The sequence below is a fragment of the Athene cunicularia genome (genome assembly GCF_003259725.1).
Source record: "Athene cunicularia isolate RWA chromosome Z unlocalized genomic scaffold, athCun1 chrZ_part2, whole genome shotgun sequence".
NCBI lineage: Eukaryota > Metazoa > Chordata > Aves > Strigiformes > Strigidae > Athene > Athene cunicularia.
In genome coordinates this window covers 1,487,819-1,510,545 of record NW_020799143.1, presented here as the reverse complement: position 1 = coordinate 1,510,545, position 22,727 = coordinate 1,487,819, and the positions used below count along the sequence as shown (strand labels likewise).

The 22,727-nt window shown below is 41.7% G+C and overlaps 1 long non-coding RNA gene across 1 annotated transcript in view; it reads left to right on the top strand.

Annotated features, from left to right (window-relative positions):
* The first annotated feature begins 6,406 nt into the window (after positions 1-6,406).
* LOC113489998 overlaps positions 6,407-22,727 on the top strand; it is an 18,689-nt gene continuing 2,368 nt past the window's right edge. The window contains exons 1-2 of the long non-coding RNA XR_003400125.1: positions 6,407-6,420; positions 16,461-16,467. This is a non-coding gene — a long non-coding RNA (uncharacterized LOC113489998). The remainder of the gene's footprint in view (positions 6,421-16,460; positions 16,468-22,727) is intronic.

The window sequence follows — 22,727 nt, the reverse complement described above, 5'->3', positions numbered from 1 at the left end:
TTCTATACCTATGCAAGAAGCTGCATTGGGTTTTTCTGGAGTTATTCATAATAAACAACCTAAAGGTCGGATGTGGCACGTATTAAGTGGCCAACAATGGATTGAAAGGCCATATGTATCATCTTTACCTGTTGATGGAAGAACTGTGTTCACTGATGCAGGAAAACGAACTCGCTTAGCTGTATGTGTGTGGAAAAAGGATACTGAGTGGCAAAAACATTTTACAGGGCGACGACCAGGACGGTTTACAGACTCTTGAGTTGAAAGCAGTGTTTTGGGCTTTTCAAAATTGGCAACAGGAACCTTTAAATGTTGTATCTGATTCTCTAGCTGATGCACTTTTAAAAAGAACCAAAAATGTCAGGTTAAACCAACTATTTCAGCAGTTGCGACACATTCTGAACCAGAGAAATCAGCCTTACTGTATTATTCATATTTGTAGCCATTTATGGGATATAGGTTTAGGAGAAAGAAACACAAAAGGAGATCAAGCTGTCAGTTTAGTTACACACTTACCACCTTTAAATGCATTTGAACAAGCCAGAAACAGTCATGATGTTTTTCACCAAAATTCTCGTTCTCTACAAAGAGAGTTCAATTTAACAAAAAGAGAAGCAAGTGGTATAGTAACGTGCCTGTCCTCAATTTAGTCATCATGTCCCAGGTCTGGGTCTGGGAGTAAATCCTAGAGGTCTTCAGGCTCTAGAGTTATGTCAAATGGATGTGACTCATGTTCCAGAATTTGGATGATTGAAATATGTTCATGTATCAATAGATACCTTTTCAAAATTTATCTAGGCTACAGCCCAAGTAGGAGAAAAAGCATTACATGTCAAAAAACATCTGACAGCATGTTTTGCAGTCATGGGTGTTCCAGTGCAAATAAAAACTGATAATGGACCAGCCTATGTTAGTCAAAGTGTAGCAAAATTCATGTGTATTTGGAATATAAAGCATCTTACTGGCATACCCCATTCTCCTACTGGACAAGCTATAGTTGAACAAGCACATCATATGCTAAAAGATTATTTGAAAAGACAGAAAAGTAATGATGAAAATGACCCAAATCAAAGATTAAACAAAGTTTTGTTTACTTTAAATTATCTTAGTATTGCAGAGGGAAGGGAAGAGCCGCCCGCTGTTATCCATCATGCTATTATAAAAAGTGGGAGACCACAATCTTTACCTCAGTTTTTTTGTAAATTATAAACATCCTTGAACAGGACAATGGGAAGGACCATCACCTGTTTTATTTAATGGCAGAGGTTACATGTGTGTTTCCACAGGGGAAGGACCTCTCTGGGTGCCGAGTCAATTCACTCACCCTGCACATCATCAGAAGGCAAACGAATCACCCATAAATGAACAGAAGGAGGCAGACGAGGAAGATCAAGACATAGGTGTCACCTGAAATACGGGTGGTAAGACAGACAGCAGTGACTTTTTGAGGATTCCAACAAATGGACTTGTGCAGTGGTATATAAATGAACTCTATAACTTGCTGTGTTTGCCAAACGTGCAAACCATGGGTTTTGGTATATTGTAAATCCTGTGAGGAAAAATTTTGGGTAAGATCTGAGTTTTGTCATCAAGGATGTCAGCGCTGTAAATCTGCAGCACCTCACACTGCACATGATCTTTTGTATATATTGTCCATTACTCATGAAAATAGAGTGGAAAAATTAGCTACAACTTATTTGGACTTGATAGATCAGCTTCAACAGCAGGCATTATATGTCGAATTAATCAGCACTGAATGTGCTAGAGATTTATTAGTGCCTTATATTTGGACAGTTTCTGACTCATTATGGAAAAAAACTAAAGCAAATTGTGCGAAAAGATTTGTATGGAAGCGTAAAACTAAAAGGAGAAAACACCGTTAGGCTATCATGATGTGGTTAACGTTAATGTGGATTTTAGTAAATGTGTCAACATTAATAATATCAGATTTGACAAAAATTGATGTCAGAACAAATATGTGGGTTACATGGGCAAATCAAACTGGCCAAGATTCATTTTGTTTGAGCCTTGCTTCTGCTACTGACCCTTTTAGAACATATTTAATTGGATATCCCTATTTTGACCTTAAGGATTTTGATGGTATGATTCTCAACTTTACTCAGGCTCAGAACATTTTTCATGATGTCATAGGGAATTGCATGACCCTCTATAACCACGTACAAACATGTCATGATCTGTCTTGGCCTTTATTTCAAGGATGAATAATCAATAGTCTCAACATCAGTGCCCTGAATCCAATACAGGAATTAGAACTAAAAGGATCCCTTATGGCTCATGAAAGTAAAAGCACAGGAGGAATGCCATGGGGATGCTTTTCCTTTGCAACTTTTGATACTCATTTATGCTCCTTAAACATCAGTCCGGACAGACTTCAGCCAGGCTTGACATATAGTTGTTTACCCTGTGCTACTGATGTTTCTTCTCCCTGGCCTGGTTTACATCTCTTCAGTAATTATTGTGGAAGCATAGAGACTTCTGTCTTTTTAGGTTCACGATTACCAGAGAAAGGAATATGGAATAATGGTAGTGCTAAAATGTTGCCCAAAGGATACTTTTTGATTTGTGGAGATCGAGTCTGGGGAGGCATCCCAGGATATGCCTTTGGAGGACCTTGTTACATAGGGAAACTTACATTGTTTGCACCCAGTCAGCATGATCTCACACAAGGTAGAAGAAAACCACGATCTCTAAAAATCCTGACTGAAGACTGCAAGGACAATGTGGAGCTAATGAGTAGAGATCAGTTATTTTTTGCCTCTTCATTAGCACCAGGTATTGCTTCTGCAAATGCTTTAGTTAACTTAGAAAAATTGGCTTGTTGGAGTGTAAAACAATTTAATCTAACCTCAGAGATCATTTCAGCTTTACTAACCGATGTAGATAGTGTTAGACATGCTGTGCTACAAAATAGAGCAGCAATTTATTTCTTACTATTGGCACAAGGACATGGTTGTGAAGATTTTGATGGAATGTGTTGTATGAATCTGTCTGATAATTCCGAATCCATTCACAAGGCACTTAGCCTAATGAAACAGAATATACAGCACATTCAGCAACATCGCTCCAGATTTGATAGTTGGCTTCAGACTCTTTTTGGAAAATGGAATCTTCCTTTTTGGTTAGGTAGCTTGTTGCAGGAATTGTTTCGATTTTGCTTTTACATTATGATTGCAATATTTATAATAGGTATTAGCATTTCATGTATCAAGCGATTCATCACTAAGGTGACAAGCCAAGTCCTGATTGTGCAAAAAGAAAAAGGGGGAGATGTGGAGAAGTTTTTGGAAGATAATGGCCACCTGATCCTTGATACCGACATGAGTAATTCTCTGCTATCTGCCTCTGTCTAAAGAACTTACTGTTCAATGTTCCTCTCTGGCTTGCCACTGCATAGAGAGCTATTGTTTAGCAAATTCTTTAACTAGAGATATGGAGTGAAGTTGAAACATTGTATAGGAGGTCCATAGGCTCATACTTCTTGCTTGTGCTCCTTGCGTTGTACCAATGAAATATGAGTTATATTATGTGGACAGTAGCTTAGAACCAATCACAGCTTGTTTAGCTGTATGCGATCATGCCCTAATAGTATATAAGATGCTCTGTACTATAAAATAAAATTGGATCAAGCTGGCAAACCATATTGGTGTTATTCTTGATACCCGGGCTTTATCCCTCGACAGATTACTCCTCACACCAGAGAAGAAATATGAACTAGGTGAAATTTTAAATTACTTTTATTTTAAAAAAATATATATATTTTGGAATTTAAAAATGTAGTTTCTTTCTGTCTTCATTTTCAACAGGCAGAAAACTGACAAAAGATTACTAAAAGCCCATGATGCATCATTACTGGTACTAATGTTTCTCAAAAGAGAATATTACCTTGCAACACGCGTGTTTAGAAATATAAATACATGCTTAAAATGCATTAATGCATGGTTTGGGGTTTTTTTTAGGACACATAAAAATGTATTTAGTCTCAAAGTGAACTTCTTTGATTTGCCTCCCATACAATTGATTTCAGACTGACTAAATTTTTACAAAGTGTTTTTCTTCTCATCAAAATCTGAGTGATTGGTGCACAGCTGATTACTTTTCACAGGTTTGGAAGACTATTGAAAAGGCACAGCAGAAATGTAACTGAATTGAACATGGAAATATGCAGTCAGTTTCTACCAACTACAATTAAAATATTTTTTACTTAGCGTTGTTAAGGTCATGGATAAACCACCAAAATCTTTCTTGTTTGTATTTCAGCTATCAGTTTTTTCTCTGCCTCTGTTAAATGAAAGCCACCTGTATCTAATGAACTATTTAAATTCATACTTCAGTTGTGGAACTCACTGCCTCAGGAATTCGTCGTAATTGTAAGTGGTCTTACAAAATGAGTAAATGCTGTAGTGAAACATATGTTTATTCCTGGGTACTTTAACAGATGAGGATATGATGATATTCCAGATATTTCAGTACAGGTAGCTTTTAAAGAGTGTTTTTCATGGAAGTTAAGGTTGTATAATAAAAGAAAAAGTTGCTTTGCTCTTCACTTATCCATCTGTTTTAGGCTGCAGCTGGGGACAAGATACACAATTCAATTCTGATTCAAGAAAGATGGTTTTGTGTCCATAGCTGAGTGATGGCAGCCCATTATTCTTTACTGCAATACATACCTTTTCTGTGTTTGATGTATTGTAACTATGTAGGTTGATCATATATTAAAAAGGATTGTCTCTGTTCTTTGCCAACTTTGGACGTTACAGAGATGCAGACTTGGTATCTAAATTTTGTATCTCTCACTTTGGATACTGCCTCTTTCACAGCTACATGGATAGATATTTGCCACTGTAATAAAGAAGGAAATAGTCTTCATCCAGCCAGGATCAGTGGTATTATGAATTTACCATTATCAAAATACCGGAATGGATGTAATTCTCTTTCCTCAGAAACAAACAGCTGGAAAAAAAAAAAAAAAAAAAAAAAAAAAAAAAAAGGTTATCGTTACTCAGATCTTCACATCAAGTGGAACTGCCAGGAGATTGAAAACTCTACATGTATGTGGAAACTGTTTCTCAGAATTGATAATTCTGGTCTGATGTTTAGTTTTTCCAACACCAGGAAGGAACAAAAGAAAATCAGAGTTTCAGATCTAAAAAGCCCAGCTTCTTGTACACTTGTCCAGGAAGATTTTAGTTTCAGATAAAGATAATTTTAATGATCTATAATGATGATGGTAGCAGTAGTAATAATGAAGGGTCAATTTTTTTTCCATTTTTCATTTAGAAATATTTTTTCTCTGTGGTGTCTTTCCTGACAGGCAGAAAGACTTGGTGTCATAAAATAATTTTCTTTTGTTTCTTGCTCCATGTGGTGGGATGACCCTGCTGCAGACCCACAGGAAATCTCCAATATTTTCATAGACTTCCTCCCATGGTCCTGTCTTCAATGCTTTGGAAAATATATACCCATTGTAATTATTCTTCCTAGATACTATTTGGCTTTGTTATGTGTGCTGGATCTGAATCTGTGGCCTGTTTGAGTGGGGAAGAATAAATTATTTCTTTTTGTGTTTGTTTCTGTAGAAAAGTGGAACAAAAATGTTAAAAACTGAGACTTAACACCTTCAGGGAGATCCCTCTCTTTCTGCTTCATTATGTTTTTGTGAATTGTTCTTAGTGTTTAACTGACAATAAGCAACTAATGCTTTTCATGACAGAGACTCCTCTCCCACCTAGCAATACAGACACCACGACAAAAAAAAAAAAAAAAAAAAAAAAAAAAAAAAAAAAAAAAAAAAAAGTCTCAGTTACAAATGTCAGATTCTTTGTTTCATAATGGTTAAAAAGGAATATATTGCACTCATACAAATGCTTTTTCCAGATTTCCATCCAAGATTAATTATTCCTCTCCCTGAAATTACATGTCTGGACATCATATTTTTGCTTCTGGTACTTTGGACATTTCTGGGTTCAAAAGCATTTGGTTGGAAAATGTCCAGCCAAACTGCAGCCATCTTCCTTTTCACAGGGTCCCTTTGCTTGTCCTTCACAGACCCTAATAAGAGCTCTGTTGCTGAGGGGACATTCTGATGACTTCACAGCTTTCCTACTGTGCTGGTTTAAGCCCTGCCGGGAACAGAGAGCTTGTTGCTGTTGCCCTTCCCCCACCCTCAGGTGGTTGGGCCGGAAGTTAAGACAAAATTCAATACAACACTGTGATGAACAATCTGAACAAAATCAGTGGCAATGATAACAAAAATAAACAGCAATAACAGTGAACAAGACAAAAAAATATACAGAGAAATACCGTAAAATGGTCAGGGAACAAGCCCGCTGCATGAGTCGCAACTCCCAAAACCAAAAGCGAAAGTAAAAAGCTCCTCCCCTTGGCCTGACAGTCAGCATGGTATGAATAACCCGGCTGGATATCCCTTCCCCCTCTCTCTCTGCTGGGGAAAACTTGAACCGATCCTAGTTGAAATGGGACATAATCCACCCCTTTATTTTATACCATCTGCGTCATGTCCAGCTGCCATTTAGCAGTTAACAATAACAAAATAATAATTTACAAAGGCACAGCATAATTCACGGCATGTTCTCACCCAGTCTCAAGTCTCCCTGTGGTATGCATCGGACCTCTCCATTGTCCTGCATCACCCACCAGGTACACCCAGGTGCTTGGGCAAAAGCAATCCCGTGGATGGGTTTGCCTTTACCTTTGCCTGGTGCAGGACTAAACCAGACCATTTTTCCCAATATATTCCTCATGTGCACCACAGGGACTTTATCCCCATCTACAGCACGTGGAGGTTTTGACTGAGCTGGGCCAGCTCGATGGTCAGATCCTCTTCTGTTAACAAGCCAGGTGGACTTTGCTAGATGCATGTCCCAGTCGTTGAAGGTCCCACCTCCCAGTGCTTTCAATGTGGTTTTTAACAGTCCATTGTAATGCTTCATCTTCCCAGAGGCTGGTGCGTGGTAGAGGATATGGTAGACCAACTCCATGACGTGTTCTTCTGCCCAGGCATTTATGAGATTGTTTCAGAAGTGGGTCCCGTTGTGTGACTCATTCTCTCTGGGGTGCCGTGTCGCCACAGGACTTGGGTCTCAAGGCCCAGGATGGTGTTCTGGGTGGTAGCGTGGGGCCCTGAGTAAGTTTCCAGCCATCCAGTGGGTACTTCCACCATTTTGAGCACATGGCGCTTCCTGTGGAGGGTCTGTGGCAGTGTGATGTAGTCTATCTGCCAGGCCTCTCCATATCTATATTTCAGCCATTGCTTTTCATTCTGATGGGGCTTCACCCACTCAGCATGTTTGATTGCAGCACACGTCTCACATCCGTGGATGATCTCTGCGATCGTGTCAATGGTGAGGTCCACCCCTCCATCTCGAGCCCACCTGTATGTTGCATCTCTACCTTGGTGGACTGAGGTCTCATGGACCCACAGAGCTATGAACAGTTCACCTTTTACTGCCAGTCCAAGTCCACCTGAGACACTCTAATCTTAGCAGCTTGGTCTGCCTACTGGTTGTGTTGATGGTTCATCAGTGGCCCGACTCTTGTGTACATGGGCATCCACATGGCGCACCTTCACAATGAGGTTTTCCACACCGGCTCCAATGTCCTGCCATATTTCAGCAGCCGAGATGCTTTTACCCTTACGTTGCCAGTTGTTCTGCTTCCATTTCTGCAGCCATTTCCACAGGGTATTTGCCACTGCCCACGAGGCAGTGTAGAGGTAGAGCCTCAGCCACTTTCCCCGCTCAGCAATATCGAAAGCAAGCTGGAAGGCTTTCACCTCTGTAACCTGGCTCGATTCACCCTGTCCCTCAGCAGCTTCAGTGACCCATTGTGTGGGACTCCATACGTCAGCATTCCATCGTTGAAGTTTTCCCACAATGCATCAAGACCCATCAGTGAACAGGGCATATCGCTTCTCCTCATCTGGCAGCTCGTGATATGGTGGGGCATCCTTAGCACGTGTCACCTCCTGTTCTGATGACATCCGGTAATCTTTTCTCTCTGGCCTCTAACATCATTGGGCGGCTGGGATTCCCTATTTGAGCCCATTGTTTTATCAGCGCAACCCATTTACTCCACATGGCATCGGTTGCCTGATGCGTGGAGGAGACTTTTCCTTTGAATATCCACCCCAGCACCGGCAGTCGGGGTGCCAGGAGGAGCTGTTTTTCAGTGCTGACCACTTCTGACGCAGGCTGAACTCCTTCGTATGCTGCCAGTATCTCCTTACCAGTTCGTGTCTAATTAGCTTCAGAGCATTTGTATCCCCAGCTACAAAAGCCTAGAGGTCGGCCTCGGGTTTCCCCAGGTGCTCTCTGCCAGAGGCTCCAGGTAGGGCCATTCTCCATGGCTGCAGTGTAGAGCATGTTCTTAACCTCCTGCCCTTTCCAGACTGGCCCGAGGTCTACTGCCTGGGCAATCTCCCGCTTAATTGTTCAAAGGATTGTTGTTGCTCAGGGCCCCATTCAAAATCGTTCTTACGGATTACGTGGTAGAGAGGGCTCACAATCAGGCTGTAGTTCGGGATGTGCATCCTCCAGAACCCCACAGCGCCAAGAAAAGACTGAGTCTCCTTTTTAGAGGTTGATGGGGCATGGCTGTTATCTTGTTTATTACCTCCACTGGGATTTGGCGATGCCCATCTTGCCATTTTATTCCTAGGAATTGAATATCCCTTCCAGACCAACGTCTTAACTTTCTTTTGCTTAATAGCAAAGCCGTCCTTCAGGAGTATTTCAATTATCTTTCTCAAAGACTTCCTCGGTTGTGTTCCCCCATACAATTATGTCATCAATATACTGCAGGTGTTCTGGAGCCCCACCTTTCTCCAGTGCAGTATGGACAAGTCCATGGAAAATGGTGGAGCTGTGGTTCCACCCCTGGGGCAGCCTTGGACTCCAGTTCATACTGGAGCTAGAGCATGTCTGGCCCTGCGGCACTCATTACTGGCATAACTTCACTCAGGCCATGGTAGTCCACAGTTAGCTTCCATTCACCATTAGGCTTTCTCACTGGCCACCTAGGACTGTTTAAGGGTGAGTGAGTTTTGCTGATCACCTTCTGGCTTTATCATTGATGGATCAGCTGGTGGATGGGGACCAGGGAATCTTGGTTGGTGCGGTTCTGCCACTGGTGCACCATCCTGGTAGCAATCGGCACTCGCTGCTCCTCAACCTTAAGCAGCCCCACCACTGAGGGATACTTTGAGGGGCTGGGTAAGGTGGACAACTGTTAAATGTCCTCCAGGGCAGCTACACCAAAAGCCCACCGGTAGCCTTTAGGGTCTTTGAATTACCCTCTCCTGAGACAGTCTATGTCCAGGATGGACAGGGCATCTGGGCCAGTCACAATGGGGTGCTGATGACAGTCCTTCCCAGTCAGGCTCACTTCAGCTTCCAATAGGGTCAGCTGTTGGGATCCCCCTATCACTACAGAGATGCAGATGGATTCAACCCCACTGTAGCTCGATGGCATCAGGGTGCACTGTACGCCAGTGTCCACCAAAGCCTTATAATCTTGTGGGTCTGATGTGCCAGGCCATCACATCCACACTGTCTAGTAATTCCAATTATCCCTTTCCTCCACCTGGCTAGGTTGCTTGTTGTCTTTTTGCCTTGCCCACCTTAGCTAATCTGGGGAATAATAGCACAAGAGCAGTCTGCTTAGATAGTAAACTATGTTATTTGTGAGGAAGGATCAAGGAAATAATTGACTTAATTAAAACTGATGAATATTTTCCTTTGTGATTTAAATAAAGCAAGAATTTGTATAGCAATAGAAGTAATTTCAAGGATATTTCCCACAAGACTTTGAACAGCAGGTTTAGTCAGTGGGACAGTTTCCTCCTTTGAACTTTACTCATTTCACTGAAGTTCCCCATACCATCTTTCTGACAGTGACATATAAGAGCTCAGCATTCACAAGAAAAGGCTCAGCATGTTTCTAAGTGATGCCTGGTCTGAAGGATATTTGACATTGAAGATGGCTTTTGACCTAGATTGCTTGTGGTCAATACGGATTGACAGCACAGAGATGTTCCAGCTGTATCACTATCCTATCCTGTCTTGTGTCAGGGTCAAAGACCATGTTACATTTTTGAAAAACCTGATTTCCTGCTTACTTTAGTCCCTGTTATACTGGATCAGATTCTATATGATAACTCTGATGTCAGTGACATCACTTTACCCCAGATTGCTTTGAGTTCTTCATTACAGGGGTTGACTACTGAATTTAGAACACTATTTTTAATTTTATTATGATGGTGAACACTGCTTTTGTAGTTGCTGTACTCCTTCAATTTGTAATCTTTTTGGGCAGTTTCCCAGATTTTGCTAAAGTCTTCAAGCAGTATTTTCCACAAAGCATGGCCTCCAGCCTAATTTTCCCCCCTCTCACTTAAAAATTTCTTTCTTCTTACATGCACAGATAAAGATAGGCAAGGAGGGTTGTAAACACTCTCAAGTGACTTGCAGATGGGGTGCCAAAAAACGTGTATATACACCAATTGTCGCTTAGCCCTGTATGTTTGATGACTAGAGTGTCTGTGTTTAGGTAACATAGGCCTATGAGAGACTCAGAGGCATCCTATCGAACATTCCTGCCTTGCTGTGGGAAATCAAAGCACAGTGGAAAAGTATGCCTGTGAAAATCCCTCACATATACAGGCAAAATCAGCAGGTTCAAGATCTTTTCTTTCTTCTCTTTCTGGCTACCAAGGACTGAGGTAAATGTGATTTGCAGAAAACAAACAAACAAACAAACAAACAAAACACAAAACAAACCAAACAACAACAACAACAACAACAAACACCCTACTCTACAACTCAAATAGAGTTATAAAGCAGGTATGTTTACTCCGGCCAGAGGGCAAGAGGATTTCTCCACAAAGCTTGCACACCCACTGCACATTTTACCAGAAACTTAGAGTGTGGATATACATATTCATTGGATTACGTAACACAAACATACATATGCATGAGTAGGGCTGGGTTAGTTAGAAAGGCTGGTGTCAGCAGTTTATGTCATCTTTGCACTTGCGCATTGCCTCCTGGTGGGTGTCTTCAGGGGTCTTTGGGAGAAAGGCTTGTAGTCTTTCTCACTTTGTTGGTTTGTTGTTGGTTTTTGTTGGGGTTTTTTTTGTTTTTTTTTTTCCTGGAGCATGCGCAGATTCTCTTGGCCAATTTCTTGAATAACAAGAGTGTTTTTCAGACGGTTTACTTTTAATCTTATCTAAAAGAACGAATTGAACTTCTACCGTTCGTATATGGCTATCTTTACTCATTAGCAAAATTCCAACTAGTTAGAGCCACCTGTTACTCAAGGACAAAAGTATACTATTTTGCTGAACATTGTAATCCTGGTAGATTTTCACAGTGAACTGCTTTGTTTTGATGAACACAGTAGTCCTTGGTAAAATTCCACAGAACAGTCTGGGCAAGCAGGATTCTTAGCAATATTTTAAAATTACTATAACTTGCTATAAGTAAGTAAATAAGTTGCTAAGCAGTTTTCTATAAGTAAATAAATCTCAAAACAAGTAATCATTTCTCTGTATCAATTCCCCCCTTTTCTTTTCCCTAATCAAATTATTTTGCAGTCAAAAGGGGTTTATTATATTTTATTACTGATATTTAAGATTTTGGTAGCTAATGGGGAATAGCCTGTAAATATATCCCACCAGTAGTGTTTTTCATCTGACTTCACTCATTTCATGACTTGATTTATTCTTTTTGAATCATGCTGGACAGTAATTAAATTTTCATGATGCAAAAGTTTTCTTCCATTCCAATAGTTGTGGGTTGCCAATCTTGGACTAATTTATAATTAGATCTTAACAACTGATAAATTGTGACAGGAGCAGTATAACTGAAATCACATCCTGTAATACTAACGAAATTGCAGATACAGAAGTTCAAATGATTACTTGTATCTATTATAAGGTTATCTACTTGTACAAAATTATATAGGGTTCGTAAACAAACACATTCCATACCCATGTAAATTATAATAGTCTCTGTGGTTTCATTAGGGTAAATCTCAAATTGGCATGTTGTCATATGTTAGAACAGTTGCTAAATTCATCCCCAATAGATTCTTTCCCATAATGCCTGTATGTCCAAAATAAGCACCCGACCAAGGCCCTTCCCAAGTACTTTTTAAATTACAGTTCAGCAAAATTCTAAGCACTTATACCCATGTCACCATTTTTGGGTGCAAAGCTTTAGCAGTCCCACAGGTGTCGATTTCTATTTTGGCTTAGGGGCCTTCTTCACTCTGGTGTGGTGTATCCAGGATGTCTGTTCTTTAATCTTGATTGCTGGGAAGTTACTAACACCTGAAACGGACCCTCCCATTTTGGTTCCAGAAGTGAATCTGAAAAAGATCTGATATATACATCATCACCAGGTTTAATGTTGTATAGAGGCCTGTCCAGACAATTCCTAGAACCAATTTCTTCATTTCTGGCAGATGCTTTTGTGGACTTATAATATTTCATGTCCAGCCTGGGTTGATATTTCTGCTTGTCTGGGTTTGGTTCTGATTCTTAGAAGGCCTAAGAGCAATGCTTGGGGCCAGGACAATGTAGCTTTCTGGCCTAGCGTTACTATTTGTTGTTTACTAAGCTGCTGGACAATTTTGCTACAAAATGTGATCCCTGATCTGAGGATATTATTGCTGGAACCCCAAACCGTGATATTATTTCTTGTAACAATACCTTAGTTACTTCTTAGGCTTTATTAGTTCATCAAGGGAATGCTTCTGGTCACCTGGAAAAGGTATCTGTCAAAATCAAAAGGTACCAAAACCCCCCTTTTCTTGGGAGTTCAGAAAAAATTTCTTGGGAGTTCAGAAAAAATCAATTTGCTGTTGTTGCCCTGGGTAATTTCCTTTCCCTATTCACCCAGGTTGCATCTTTAGTCCTGTTTTAGGATTATTTTGTAGAGATTTCACATTGCTGTGTCACCTGCTTGATGGTGGTATACAGATTTCGGGCAACCATTTGCTGATGAAGATATTTATATAAGGCCTCTGCTTCCCAGGGGGATTTTCTCTGTTTTGTCATCACTATAGTCCATAATAGTGCAGATGGTACTATTATTTTACTTTCAGGAGTCTTTGTTCCCTTGCCCTCTTCCCTGTTTCCTTTTAGATATTCAATAAGTTTTTGATCCTCCCTAGAATATTGAGGCTCACCATCAATTTGTATTTTACCGTCCAGGACCAAAGACTGCACTTCTATTTCCCCTTTCTCAGTCACTCTTTTGGCCTCATGATTTGCCATAGTGGTACCAATTCATAGGTGGAATTTCTTCTTTGGTGAGCTTTGCAATGCATTATAGCCACCTTTTCAGGTATCTGCACTACTTCCCAGAGTTTGAGGATTTCTTTGGCATGCTTTATATGTTTTCCCCGTGCAGACAAGAGTCCTCCTTCTTTCCAGACTGCTCTATGAGCATGGACCACTGCGAAAGCATATTTAGAGTCCATCCATATATTAATTTTTATAAAATTGGCCATCTCCAGTGTTAGAGCTATTATTTCTGCCTTTTGTGCTGAGGTATTTGGAGAAAGAGCTTTAGATTCTGTTATCTGATCTTTGGTGGTTACCGTGTATCTTGCCTTGCAGATACCTTGTCAAGTAAAACTGCTCCCATCTGTATACAGGGATTCATCAGCATCCTCTAGTGGCTCCTCCTTGAGGTCTGGCCGACTGAAATAAACTGCTTCAATTGTTTCCAGGCAGTCGTGTGTCACTAGTTCTCCTATAGTTCCACTGAGAAAAGAAGCTGGGTTGACAATATTAGTAGCCTCTATTTCTATATCATCCTGTTCCACTAGGAGGAGCCTGGTATTTCAGGTACCTCTGAGGTAAAAGCCAGTGTCCTGACCCAATGCGAATTTTCGTGCTTTCTGGATATTTCAAACTGATGCTGCTACTGCCCTCAGGCAGCTAGGCCATCCTTTGCTTACTTCATCAAGTTGTTTAGAGAAGTATGCCCCTGCCCTTCTATCTGGCCCCAAATTTTGGGCCAGGACCCCTAGGTCTATTCCCTGTTTCTCGTGGGAGAATAACCGGAAAGGCTTAGTGATGTCTCGTTAATCTAAAGCAGGGGTATCCATCAATTTCCTTTTCAGCTGATGGAATGCTCTGTTTGCCTTTTTATTCCAAATGAGGGTTTTCAGATTTGATTTCAATATTCATAAAGGGGTTTTACCATTAGTCTATAGTTATATATTTACAGGCAACACCATCCGGTTATTCCTAGGAATGTGCAGAGCTCTTTAGCTGTCTGTGGCCGACGGCTCTGACAGATGGCCTCCTTCCTTGCGGTTCCTAGGGTCCGTTGACCAGCTGTGACCTCGTATCCAAGGTAGATTACTTGCTGCTGAGCTACTGGAGCTTTCTGTGGAGAGACTCGATAGCCATTAAGTCCCAAAATATTTAATAAACTAATAATCCATGTAATGCACATTTCTTTAGTCTCTGTGGCTGTTAAAGATCATCTACATACTGCAGGACCTCCCCGATTTCATGTGGTCACTCCCATTGCTCCAGATCTTTAGCTAGTTGGTCTTCAAAAAAGCATGGGGCTATTTTTAAATCCCTAGGGTAGCACAGTCCATGTTAATTGCATCTTCCTTCCAGACACCATGTTTTCTCATTCAAATGCAAACAATAACTGAGTTTTGGAGCTCAAAGGCAAGCAAAGGAGGGTCCAGTAGAGTGAACCTCGTCCCAGTAAAGATTCTGGTGAATTTGGCATATATTCCTAATTTGAATTTTAAAGGTTTCAGAAAATATGCCTTTTCACTTTGGCCAGTAGCTCCCTTTACCATTATAAAATCATCATCTAAGGGTGTTAAAGCTTCATTTAAAATCAAAAAATGTTGCTCCAGCATTGACTAAAAACTCCATATCATGATGTTGTTTCCCCAGCTTTATTACAACCAGTGGATCCGCTAGGGTTGACTCCCCAGGTCCCCGTCAGTCACCCTCTTTAACATAGGCTTGTATTCTGTCTTTTCCCCACTGCTTCTCTGGGCATTTATTTTGCCAGTGTCCTTTCTGCTTACACCATGCACACTGGTCCTTGCCCAAAGGTTGCTTGGGTCTTATGCTTTCTGATCGTGATGCCACTAATGCCCTCTTTTCCTTCCTCCTGTCTTCCTCCCTATTGCTAAATATTCTCCATGCTACATTTAACAAGGTCTCCAAATCCCTGTTCTCTGGAGGCTCCAGCTTTTGCAACTTCTTTCGAATATCCCATGCTGATTGTCCTATAAATAACACTAGCTGTTGTATTCCCACCTCTGATCCTGGATCTAAGGGTGTGTGCTTCCTCATGGCATCCTGCAGCTTATCCAAGAATTCTGAGGGAGTATCTTTGGGTCTCTGCCGAGCGGCATATAGGGCCGACCAGTTAATTGCTTTTGGTATAGCCTGCTCCATGCCCCTTACGATCCAATCTCTATATGCATTTAGCAGTCTCATATGGACTGCTCTGTTAGGGTCCCAGTATGGATCCTGTAAGGAGAAGTGATCTTTTACATCTTTGTCTGTACCCCTAAGATGATCAGTAGCCAGATCTTGGGCTGTTTTTAATATTAATTGTTTTTTCAGTTCCGGTTGTATGATTTAATAATAATTGTATATAACTCCATTCTGGATCATGTTGTTTTATCAGAAACTGAAAATCCCTAGTCACCCTAACAGGGTCATCTCGGTACCCCTTTGCTATATTTCTCCAAATTTCAAGATCAGAGGAAGTGAATGGGACTTTTATTCTGACAGGGCCCCATCCAGCCCTACAGCCTCTCTCAGAGGAGCTGGCACCACTGATGCTTCTCCCATCTGTCTCCGATTCGGGGCTGTGAGGTGGGGGGAGCCTGGCTCTGGCTCCTCCAAACTTTCACCCTCTTGCTGCTGGCTTCCTACTGGTTGTTTATAGTACTCTGATAAATCCTTTATTTCTGCCCCTTTCTCTTTCCCTTCCTTCTTATTTTCTCTTTACAGCCAACACTAGTGAATCTCGTGGGGGTGTCAGTCCACGGTGTATCTGATATTCAAGATGGTCTTGGAGGGTGAAAAACATGTCTGCATAGGAGACTTCATACCACTTTCCTTCCCTCCTTAAAAACAGCATCAATTGCAGCAAGGTGTTATAATTCAAGGTCCCAGAAAGGGGCCATTTCTCCCCCCCATTCAATTTATATAGGGGCCACTACTAATTGCAATACTTCATTAAGGTCGTCTTATTTGCACGTGTGCCTGGAGGTCCCCCTATCTCCTTCCAGTGTTTTACAATGCAGACCAGGGGGGCTCTTTTTGCTCTTTCTAACTATTCTCCCACTCTGGCCTCTTCCCATCTTGTCTGCTTGACCTTAACACACTACCTGATTAAGCTGACAATATCCCCCCTCAGGCAGATGGTACAGAAGTGCACTCTCCCCACATAGTACGCACCTAAATTCAAGACAACAGTGAACACAGAATTACTGCCTCCCACTAGAGGAGATATTTCACCTGTGACACTTAAAACCCTTAGCCCGAACAAACAGCAGCCCTGATGACCCAGCAGGCAAGCACTAGGGCTCTGTACTAAGGAATGTTCACCTGTCCTACACTACCCTCACACTGGTAACAGAGTCTGCCCTGCACTTTGTTCCTTCCCGGCCACTTCCCTGATGGGGTGACAGAACCGTGGGTCAGAGAACTCCACAGCTGCAGCTGGGCTGCGTCTCTTTTCTCACATGCAAAACAATCACACAACCACACAAAGAGGCCCCTTTCACTTATTACTCACACAACATAAAATGACAATTACTACAAACATCAAAACAATTACAAAAATTACAACAACTCCTAAATCATAAAAGTCATAAATCAAAGCCAAAAGCATAAATCATACACCATGAGCCGGTTGCCATTTATCATTTACCACAAATCCACACCTGACCAATATCAACTAAATTATAAATGGTACCAGATTTTACATTTGATGATAACATGGCAATGCCACATGACTCCCATAACACCAGGTCGACCCCAGATACCAGTGTGGTCAGAGTGTTAAAACCACTCTGTCACCACAGGCCCACAAGCCCACAACCACACTACTTGGGGACTCGTACCCCAACCCCAGGGGGAGCACAATGGCTCTTTACCTTGCATAGGACATCTCCTTACAATTTACAATTCTCCCCTTTCTCCCACATACCTGATCTGCAGCCGATGGATGTTCCTTGGCTGTCCCTGCGAATATCGGCAGAGCAAGGGAGACTCTCCAAGAAAGAAGCCTAGGGGCGCGCCCAGAGAGTCCCCCTTTCAACAGGTCCTGCAGCCAGACAGAGAGGGTCCCATCTGGGGTGCCAACTGATTCACGGAAAAAAAGACTCTACAACTCGAATAGAGTTATAAAGCAGGTATGTTTACTCCGGCCAGGGTGCAAAGGGATTTCTCCACAAAGCTTGCACACCCACTGCACATTTTACCAAAAACTCAGAGTGTGGATATACATATTCATTGGATTACGTAACACAAACATACATATGCATGAGTAGAGCTGGGTTAGGTAGAAAGGCTGGTGTCAGCAGTTTATGTCATCTTTGCACTTGCGCATTGCCTCCTGGTGGGTGTCTTCAGGGGTCTTTGGGAGGAAGGCTTGTAGTCTTTCTCACTTTGTTGGGGTTTTTTTGTTTGTTTGGTTGGTTGTTTTTTTTTTTTTCCTGGAGCATGCGCAGATTCTCTTGGCCAATTTCTTGAATAACAAGAGTGTTTTTCAGACGGTTTACTTTTTATCTTATCTAAAAGAACGAATTGAACTTCTACCGTTCGTATATGGCTATCTTTACTCATTAGCAAAATTCCAACTAGTTAGAGCCACCTGTTACTCAAGGACAAAAGTATACTATTTTGCTGAACATTGTAATCCTTGGTAGATTTTCACAGTGAACTGCTTTGTTTTGATGAACACAGTAGTCCTTGGTAAAATTCCACAGAACAGTCTGGGCAAGCAGGATTCTTAGCAATATTTTAAAATTACTATAACTTGCTATAAGTAAGTAAATAAGTTGCTAAGAAGTTTTCTATAAGTAAACAAGTAAATAAATCTCAATACAAGTAATCATTTCTCTGTATCACATGGTATCTGTGTACCAGAGGCTTGTGTGCCTCTGCCTTAATGTTGCTGTGGAGACCGCCTAGGCCACAAGTTAATGAGAATAAATTTTCTCTCTGCATTTCATCTGTGGTTTTGTGGATGTTCCTGCATCCTGTATGTGCTGGCTCACACAAAAGCCCAGAAAGGAAAATTGTGCCTGGTTTTGGCTTTGGACAGCTGTGAGAAGCTTACCTTTTTAGTAAGAACAAAGCTGCAATAAACGAAGCAGCACAGTCTGACTAATCAGATGTACTCAGTCTACAATGAAGGCCTTGATTTCAAATATCTGACTGCTCTTTGTATCAGATCTAGTTCTTTTAGCTTTGAGCTTATATTGTACTCAATATTTTGCAGGACTGCATGTACAACTACTTTAGTATTCTCATCAGACTTTGTTGTCAGCTCTTTACATCCTGGACAGTTTAACTTGTACTTATGGAGAGATGGTCAGCACTTGCATACACTGCTTTTATGATTACTTCCATGATTTGGCTTCCAATGTCAGGGGAGGTTTTGATATGATCCCAAGAGGGAGATTAAGACACAAATGAGATTGAATGCTGTACACCCAAACCAGTTTTTATTAAAAGCGTACAGTGGTAGTGATAGGACAGAATGGAAAGACAAGATAGAAATCAAGCAAGCATTCAGAATAGTCACAAGAATAGTCACCAACATGGTTCCAGCAGCATCCTGTTGGTCCTTAGTCTTTATTTCTTTGGTAGTGGATGCACACACAACAAAGTTTTCTGTTGCATTTTAAGTTAATCTTATCAGTTGATTAGCATGCTAGATGAGGAGGGGCAGGTATTCCACAAACTTATTTCCATGACAGATGAGGAAAAAGGTGGAGCATGAGTTCTGCATATGCATTAAGGGGGAAATGAAGTGCACCACCCAGTTTCCAATTTAGTTGGGGGTTGTACTCACCCCACCCACCTTTGGTTTTTCCTCTGTTCCCATAGGTTTTTGGTGACATCGTGCTTGAGCAACCATTTGGGTTGAGCAAACTTCTGGGGCAGAAACACTCACTTCTTATTAGCTCAGTGGCAAAGGTGCAAAGTCATTAGCAATGCATCCAAGGTGTCTGGCATACACAGTAAAGCCACAAATTATTGGGTTTACATGATGGAGCCAGTGATAAACATTTGCTTTCACTCATTCCATGTCTCCCCTTTGAGGCTTATCTAAGGAGTCTGACAATGCAACTGCAAGGGAGCGGGTGGTGCATCCTTCGATACACTCCCTCTTCCTTGGGTGACATTCTTTGGACTAATCCAAAGGCCACAGCTTGTTGTTGAGGTTTACACACACACAAGCAAACTTTGACATAATCATTTGACATTTCAGTTTCTCACAAGGACTGACTGGTGGACTTCTTTCTGTCATTGCATTTTCTCTTTGTATGTGAAGTCTTGCAAGATGAGATAATCTGTATTGTCATAACTTCTCCACCCTAGAAGACTGATGCTTCTTCATAAATAGGGATATGAGGAAGCCTGGTTAGCTGGCAGATGTGAACCAAGATGCTCATAATCTTTAAAGCAACCCTAGATAACCAAGCACTCACATCATTTGGCAAGATGTGTATTCTTCACCTTCTTCCTGTCATCAAAACTTGTTTTTTCATCTGACTTCTGCTGACCACTTTTCATGGGTTTGATCAGTTTAATAAAATGTCTGAGGCTCTTTCTCTCCACTGATTCAGATGGCTTTCACAAGTCACTGTCCAGAAGAACAACTTGGCCATTAACAGCCTGCTGAGCTGATGCTCATCCTTCGCTTCAGACCTTCATTTATTTGAATCCAGAAAATCTCAAACAGCAGCCTGTGCTACAAAGTTACAGAGATCTGATTGTGATCCTGCCTTCATTATGGCATACTCACATTCCCAGACTGTTTCCTTGCCTCCAGTGTCATACTTTTCAGTCTTTTCAGGGAGAGCAGTAGCTGCTTGTCTGTAATTTCCTGTGCTTGTTGAAAATCACATAACTTAAAAGTATTGTCACTAAGTCTAGAAATGTAGTTTTCTTCATGCCAAATGTACATGAGCCAGGCATTAGGACTCAGCACTGGGAAGAAGAGTTATTCCCATACATAAGTCCTGTAGATCTTATAAACTGTTACCCGAAGTAGAGAAAGGGTCAGATCTGTAATCTAGCAGCAATGAAAAGCTGTAAATTGTTGATCCCCTCTCTTGTAGGGTATGAGAAAACCGATATATTTATTATTGTACATTTTACAATTGAAATTGAAGACACATTTCATTCATTGTTTTTTGTCCCCCCTTCACTTTTCTCTCTCATAGTGTCACTATAAGGCACATTTAAGGCTCTTTGAGTACTTTAACTGCATTTGCATATATGAAGATATAATTTTAAGTGCAACACCAACTTTCTTGTGTTTCTGATGCTTATTTCTGGGAATTACATCATCTGTGCAATTTAAGTTACCAATATGTACTCTGCCCTTTAACTCCATTTTAATGCCACTCATGTGGGAATCCATAATATACTCTAACATCACAAACCACCTGATGGCTTTTTTTCTTTCTTTCGTTCTGCTGTTGCTTTATAAATGAGCAATCATGTTAATTAACAACCATTCCCAGAGCTGACTTCCCTTTAAGTTTGCCTGGAAGGGGAATATATTTGCTCTTAATTTCCAGAATAACCCTTTCCCATAAACTGCCTTTTTTTTAGAGCTTTGATAGCCATTAGACTGCATCTGGTCACTTTATCAATGTTGGGAAGTGAATTGGTGATGCTTTTAAACTGTCCTGGTATAATGTTACGTGTAGGCTGCTCTGACCTCAGTAACATCTGTTCTCTCATCTCTAACCTGAATGGCCTGCAAGGGTTTTTCTTAGAGTAGAATTTGACCTATGGCATGGAGGGACACGTACTTCCAATAATGAAAGCAGGATGTTCTGACAAGAAAATGTCAAGGGCAAGAGAATATTTAATACTGCAGTGACACCTGGAGATAGCAGTGGGCTGTATGAATCTCTCTAAAATAATTGCCTTAAATTGTGAAATCACAGAAACACAATCATCTAGGTTGGAAAGGACCCTGGAGATCATCTAGTCCAACAGTTCTCCTAGCACAGTTCCCACCTACAGCATATCCTTAAGCTCTAAATCGACCCTACTCTTGAACACCTCCAGGGATGGGGACTCCACCACCTCCCTGGGCAGCCCATTCCAAAGCCCAACAACCCATTCTGTAAAGAAATGCTTCCTAATATCTAGTCTGAACTTTCTCTGGTGCAACTTGAGGCCATTCCCTCTTGTCCTGTCACTTTATACTAGGCTAAAGGGGCTCAAACCCAGCTCTCTGCGGCTTTCTTTCAGGGAGTTGTAGAGGGTGATAAGGTCTCCCCTCAGTCTTCTCTTCTCCAGACTAAACAACCCCAGTTCCATCAGTCGCTCCTCACAGAGCATGTGTTCCAGACCCTGCACCAGCTTTGTAGCCCATCTTTGGACATGTTTGAGTAACTCTATGTCCTTTTTGTAGTGAGGGGCCCAAAACTGAACACAGTAATCAAGGTGCAGCCTCACCAGCGCCAAGTACAGGGGCAAGATCTATTCCCTGTCCCTGCTGGCCACACTAATCCTGATACAAGCCAGGATGCCATTGGCCTTCTTGGCCACCTGAGCACACTGCTGGCTCATATTCAGCCGGCTGTCAATCAATACCCCCAGGTCCCTCTCTGACTAGCAGCTCTCCAGCCACTCCTCCCCAAGCCTGTAGCACTGCTGGGGGTTGTTGTGGCCCAAGTGCAGCCCCCGGCATTTGGCCTTATTGAAGCTCATGCAGTTGGCCTTACCCCATCGCTCTAGTCTATCCAGATCTCTCTTGCAGAGCCTCTATTCTTTCTATAAAGGCAAAGCATTTAATGGGTAACTGTACTGGGTCTGGCTGAACTGGAATTGGCTTTCCCCTATAGCAGCCCTCACAGTGCTGTGTTTTAGGTCAGGAGCTGGCAGGGTGTTGATAGCACCCTGGTGTTGTGGCTACTGCTGAGCAGTGCTTACACAGCACCAAGGCTCTTTCTGATATTTTCCCCAGTGGGATGGGGTGGGCAAGATCTTGGGAGGGGACACAGCCAGGACAGCTGACCCAAACCGACCAAAGGGATATTCCATACCATATGACGTCTGCTCAGTATAAAGCTGGGAGAAAGGAGGAAGGGGGTGGGGTCACCCTTGGTCCTCCGAGGCAACCACCACGCGTATTGGAGCCCTGATTCCTGAGAAGGCCCAACATCTCCTGTCCATGGGAAGTAGAGACTAAATCTGTTTGCTTTTGCTTCCGCACGCGGACTTTTGCTTCGCTTTGCTTATAATAAAACTGCTTTTGTTTCACCCACAAGGGTTAGTGTATCTTCTTTCCCCTCTTTACCCTATTGAGAAAACAAGGGGAAAGGAGGAGGGGAAGTGATACTGCGACTTGATGGATACCTGGAACTTAGCCAGAGTCAAACCATCACAGTAACATATATATTTCTGTATATATATATATATATAT